The following is a 6,075-nucleotide window of genomic DNA, read 5'->3' as shown; positions in this document are numbered from 1 at the left end:
GTTGCCCAGGCTGGAGTGTAGTGGTGCGATCTTGGCTCACTGCAACCTCGGTCTCCCAGGTTCAAGCGATTCTCCTGCCTCAACTTCCCAAGTAGCTGGGACTACAGGTGCGAGCCACCCTGCCTGGCTAACATTTTGTATTTTTAGTAGCGACAGGGTTTCACCATGGCCAGGATGGTCTCGATCTCCTGATCTTGTGATCCTCATGCCTTGACCTTGCTAATTGCTAGGATTACAGGCGTGAGCCACTGCGCCCAGCCATTTTTGAATTTTTAGTAGAGATGGGGCTTCACCACGTTGGCCAGGCTGGTCTCGAACTTCTGACCTCAGGTGATCCACTGCCTTGCTCTCCCAAAGGGATTACAGGCGTGAGCCACCACACTGAGTCCTAAAATTATTTGGAATTCTGCACAGGTTTGTCTTTTGTCCCCCATGTACTTATTCAATCATTTATCTATATCGGCGTGGACTTGCTCGATAAAGTGTGCAGGAGCCCATTGGTTGGGACTGAGCTTCTGCCCCAGGCCCAATAGACCAAACCACAATGGACTCACTGAGGCTTAGCTCCAGGTCACCAGCCAAAACTAAGTTGTTTATCTGACCCTCCCTCCCAGAAATCAGCACAGAGACAGATCAGATCAAAGCCAGATCCCCACACAAGCCAGTTTTAGCCAGCATGATAAGGAAGTCCTTTCTGCTTTGCTGAACCTTTACAAGGAAGGTAACTTTGAAATGATCAATCTGCTCTTTGTTCTCTGACCCTGCTTTCTTCAGCCCTTTTCTATTAAATCTCTGCCCAGCTCATGGGAACACTCAATTTTATAGAATGAGATTTTATCTGATTTTAGAGTAGCCAGTAAAATCCAGTTAAGATCTTTAAGCTAAATTTGACCAGGCCTGGTGACTCACACCTGTAATCCCAGCATTTTGGAAGGCGGAGGTGGGAGGGCTGCTTGAGCTCAGGAGTTCAAGACCAGCCTGGGTAATACAATGAGGTCCTGTCTCTACAAAAAAAATAAAAAATTAGCCAGGTGTGGTGGAGGGCTCCTGTAATCCCAGCTACTTGGGAGGCTGAGGAAGGAGGATTGCTTGAGCACAGAAGGTTGAGGCTGCACTGAGCCATGACTGGGCTCCTGCACTGCAGCCTGGGCAACAGAGTGAGACACTGTCTGAAAAAATAAAAATAAAGGAAAATAAATGTTTTGTAATTTTGTCTTCTGGCCGACTCGTGGATGTCTATTTTATACTTTGGGTTATAACCCAATCTCACCTTATTTTGTTGCTCAGCTTGTTTCAGCTTTGGCCACTGGGAGCTCCTGAGACCTTCTGCCCCTTTATTGTGCTTTTTGTTTTTGTTTTCTTTTTGGGATGGAGTCTCGTTCTGTCACCCAGGCTGGAGTGCAGTGGCAAGATCTTGGCTCACTGCAACCTCTGCCTCCTGGGTTCAAGCGATTCTTGTGACTCAGCCTCCCAAGCAGCTGGGATTACAGGCACCCACCACCATGCCCAGCTGATTTTTGTATTTTTAGTAGAGACGGGGTGCTGGGATTACACCTGGCCCACCACACCCGGCCCATCGTGGTTTTTGAGCAATGTGGTAAGTGGTGACATACACAAATGCCCACAAAACCACCGGCACAATCCAGATGGCAAGCACATCCCTCACCGCCCAGAGTCCTCCCGTCTTTGGTAATTCTTCCCTCCAGTTCCTCTCCATTGCTTTTCGCAGCTGCTGACCCACTTCCCGTCACTGTAGAAGAGTCCACATCATCGCTCTATACGGGAGCAGATAGTAAAAGCTACTGCCTGGCCTCTTTCACTCAGCATAGTAATTTTACGATTCATCCCTTCAGGGGGTTCTGGGTGCGATGAGGGGCAGTGGGACATTCAGGGAGAGACCCCCTGGGTGTCAGAGAGGGGTACCTGGTGAGTCAGCAGAAGTGGTAGAGTGGGGCCAGGGAGTTGTGGAGAGGGCAGAGGCTGGCAAGACAGGGAGAAAGTGGCAAGGCCAGGTGAGAAAGATGTCAGGTTGGGTGGCTGTGTCTCCACGGTGGGGTCCCTGGGGGACATGCCAGCTATCCCAGAGGCAGGTATAAACCCAGGCCTGAAGTCTGAATAGGGCTGACCTGAAGCCACAGGCTGGAACTTTCATGACACATGTGTGACAGAAACCAGGGGAGGAAACAGGTGGCCACAGGAATGTGTACAAGGCCCAGAGGGGCTAGGAATTAACCTAATTCTTTTCTTTTTTTTTTTTTAGAGACTGGGTGTCACTCTGTTACCCAGGCTGGAGTGCAGTGGTGTGACCTCAGCAGCCTTGACCTCCTGGGCTCAAGTGATTCTCCTGCCTCACCCTCCCAAAGTGCTGGGATTATAGGCATGAGCCACTGCATCTAGCCCTGAGAAACCTAATTCTTTTTTTTTTTTTTTTTTTGAGACAAAGTCAGTCTCTATCACCCAGGCTGGAGTGCAGTGGCTCGATCTCAGCTCACTGCAATGTCCACCTCCCAGATTCAAGCAATTCTCTTGCTGGGCTAGTTTTTTTTGCATTTTTAGTAGAGACGGGGTTTCACCATGTTGGCCAGGCTGGTCTCGAACTCCTGACCTCAGGTGATTCACCTGCCTCAGCCTCCCAAAGTGCTGGGATTATAGGCATGAACCACGATGCCCAGCCTGGAACCTAATTCTTAAGAGGCAGGCTGCAGAAGAGGCAAGGGCAAGGGAGACAGGAAAGTGTGTCCACAGAGACTGAAGGAAACCCAGGGAGGCTAAGGGCCCAGAGTTGCAGAGGGGCACATGTTCATGAGACTGGCCGCTGGTTCAGACACAGGTCATAGAAGTTATGCCTGGACGGAAGCTCTCTTCTCTCCCATGTGTGAGACCCCTGGGTCCTGGCCACCTGGCCACCCAGGGAAGAGTATGGCTGCTTTAGGGTGTCCCTGTTGCCATAACAAAATTCCACAGGCTGGGTCATTTATAAAATAATAGAAGTGTTACAGCTCTTTTAGAATTGATCCAGCAGGTTTCCCAGCTTTTACCCCTAAGGAAAAAAAAAAGGAAACGGGTCAGGGATGGTGGTTTATGCCTGTAATCCCAGCACTTTGGGAGGCAGAGGTGGGTGGATTTCTTCAGGTCAGGAGTTTGAGACCAGCTTGGCCAACATGGTGAAACCCCATTTCTACTAAAAAAAATTAGCCAGGTGTGGTGGTACGTGCCTGTAATCCCAGTTGCTGGGGAGGCCGAGGCAGGAGAATTGCTTGAACCCAAGAGGTGGAGGTTGCAGTGAGCCAAGATTGAGATCGCGCCATTGCACTCCAGCCTTGGTGAGGACGCAACACTGCATCTCAAAAAAATAGAGAAGGGGAGGGGAGGGGAAGGAAGGGGAGGGAAGGGGAAGGGAAGGCAGGGGAGGGGAGGGGAGGGGAAGGGAGGGGAGGGAAGGGGAGTAAAGGGAGGGAAGGGGAGTAAAGGGAGGGAAGGGGAGGGGATTGCTCACAGCTCTGGAGGCTGGGAAGTCCATGATCCAGGCGCTAGCAGATTTAGTGTCTGGTATGGGCCTGTTTCTCACAGATGGTGCTGTCTAGGTGTCCTCACATGGCAGGAGAGATGGAAGGGCAAAAAGGGCTTAGCTAGTTCCTTTAAGCCTTTTTATAAGACTACTAATCCCATTCAGGAGGGCAGAGCCCTTGTGACTTAATCACCTCCTAAAAGCCTCATCTCTTAATACGACTATGCTGTCTTGAGTTCCTACATATGAACACATACATTCAAACCACAGCAACAGCCATGCCTAGGATGGGATGCTCTGTCCCTTCACCAGGCTGTAGGAAAAGGAGGCTGTGCCCACTTGCTCAGCCCTCAGATGAGGAAGGGCTGGACTAGGATCAGGCCAAGGTCAGGGAGGAGGCCATGAGCACAGGGAGGTGGAGGCAGAGGGAAGGGGTGAGACAGGGGCAACGCTGGGATAGAGGATGGGGTTGGGACTGATCAGAGACAGGCTGGGGCTGAGATGGGCAGCAACAGGGGCCTCACAGCCCAGGCTGGCTCCATGCCCCCACTCCCACATGAGCCTCTGAGATTTGCTCGGACTTGGGGCTAGAGCTCCATTTAGCTGTGCCACAGCTGGCTGCTCAGCCCTGAGGTCCCCTGGACGTTCAGCAGGACTGTGCTCAGGGCTGGCCGCAGATTGGAGGTCTCCGGTCAAGTGAAATAAGGAAGAGGCAGTGCAGGGACCAAGGGCAGTGAGGCAGAAGAAACACTCAACAGCAAGCCAAGCAGTGTCTTGGCCAGGACAGAAGAAAAAGAACTCTGGGCTGGGCATGGTGGCTCACACCTGTAATCCCAGCATTTTGGGAGGCCAAAGTGGGTGGGTCATTTGAGGTCAGGAGTTCAAGACTACCCTGGCCACCATGACAAAACCTCATCTCTACTAAAAATACAAAAATTAGCCAGATGTGGTGGCACATGCCTGTAATCTCAGATACTCAGGAGGCTGAGGCAGGAAAATCACTTGAACCTGGGAGGTGGAGGTTGCAGAGAGCTGAGATCGTGCCATTGTACTCCAGCCTGGGTGACAGAGTAAGACTCTGTCACAAAAAAAAAAAAAAAAAAAAAAAAGAAAAAAAAGAACTTTGCTAAATATTTTGGCTGAGGATCTGGCCACTGAGTTTCCTTTCTAGATGTGTCAGGAGACTAATCCTCCTGTGCTAGGGTCCTCCCAGGCACCAGCCTCACTAGTTTTCAACCTCTCCCCACTCATTTTCCCATTTAATCCTGATGGAAATCATTATTCCAATTTTATGGGCAGTGAAACAGGCTGGAGAAGGTGAAAACGAAGCCGATGGTTCTCTCTCCACACCCCACCCCGGCATGTTTGTGTGTGTAAGACAGGTTCTCGCTCTGTGGCCCAGGCTGAAGTACAGTGGCATGATCACAGGTTCATTGCAGTCTCCAGCTCCTCCTGCCTCAGCCTCTTGAGTAGCTGGGACCACAGACGTGTGCTACCACACCCAGCTAATTTTTCTATTTTTTGTAGAGACAAGGTCTCTCTGTGTTGCCTAGGGTGGCCCCAAATTCCGTCCTCAAGCTATCCTCATCTCTACCTCCCAAAATGCTGGGATTACAGGCATGAGCCACAGTGCTGTGTCACCTCAGCAGTTTAAGCATGTGCAAGAGGTTGTTCTGTAAGCTGCTCACATTTGGCAAGGCCGTGAGGCCACACCAGCAAAGCCAGGTGGCTAGGGATGCTGACCTAGAAAATCAGCACTCTCCCGGCCCCTCCCGCTAAGGCCAGCCGGCCAAACTCGGCCACGCCCCTCTCAGGTGCCTCGGTCTCCCCTGGGCCTGAACACATCAAGTATATTTTGATGGAGCTAGAATCCGGAAAATCCGGAGTGTGGAAGATCAGGAGTAATTAATGTAAACAGGAGGAGGATGAAGCTGGGCCCTGTCTGGCAAGCAGGAGTCTGCGAGTGGCGCTGGGAGAAGGCATGGATAGGGATAGAGAAGCACAGAGCATGATGGCTCACCCTCAACCACTCATCAACACTAAACTCGAGCAGGCCCTGAACTCCTGGTCTGTAAAATGGCTGAAGGAAGTGGATGGAGCAAAGCCCATATGGGCGAGTGTCCCTGCAACTGCCTCAGTTTCCCCATCTGTAAAACGGGGCTGGTGACCCGCCCGCGGGTGCCTGCCTTGCATCCGAGACAGCACCTACAACTCCAGACCCACTCCGGGCGAGTCGAGGTGGGCTCTTCTGTCCCTTCCAAGGCACCATCCCGATTCCCCTTCCCGGGAAGGCACCCCTGGAAAAGCAAAGGTCGCTCCAGCAGCCTCCTCGGGTCACCTGCCTCCCCGAAGCCTTCGCCCTCGCCTTCCCCTCCTGCCTCCACCGGCATGCCCAGGTCCCCGCTGGGGACCGACACTACGGGCTCGGTCGCCGCAAGTTTGGGAGGAAGGTGGAAGATAAGGGGCGAAAGCAGAACGAGAAGAGTGGAACTCGAGGGGCAGAGCCGCAGGGCCCGGACTTGGAGCTCCTCCCCCGCCCCGCCCCGGACTCCGCCCACCTCGCGAGC

The 6,075-nt window shown here is 52.4% G+C and overlaps 1 pseudogene; it reads left to right on the top strand.

The window, feature by feature from the left end:
- The first annotated feature begins 2,988 nt into the window (after positions 1-2,988).
- LOC116536054 lies at positions 2,989-3,042 on the top strand (annotated as a pseudogene).
- The last annotated feature ends 3,033 nt before the right edge of the window (positions 3,043-6,075 follow it).

Source organism: Sapajus apella, unplaced genomic scaffold, assembly GCF_009761245.1.
Source record: "Sapajus apella isolate SASKATOON/1434 unplaced genomic scaffold, GSC_monkey_1.0 scaffold97, whole genome shotgun sequence".
Taxonomy (NCBI): Eukaryota; Metazoa; Chordata; class Mammalia; order Primates; family Cebidae; genus Sapajus; species Sapajus apella.
Note: the sequence above shows the minus strand (reverse complement) of the source record. Positions and strands in the feature narration are given on the sequence as shown.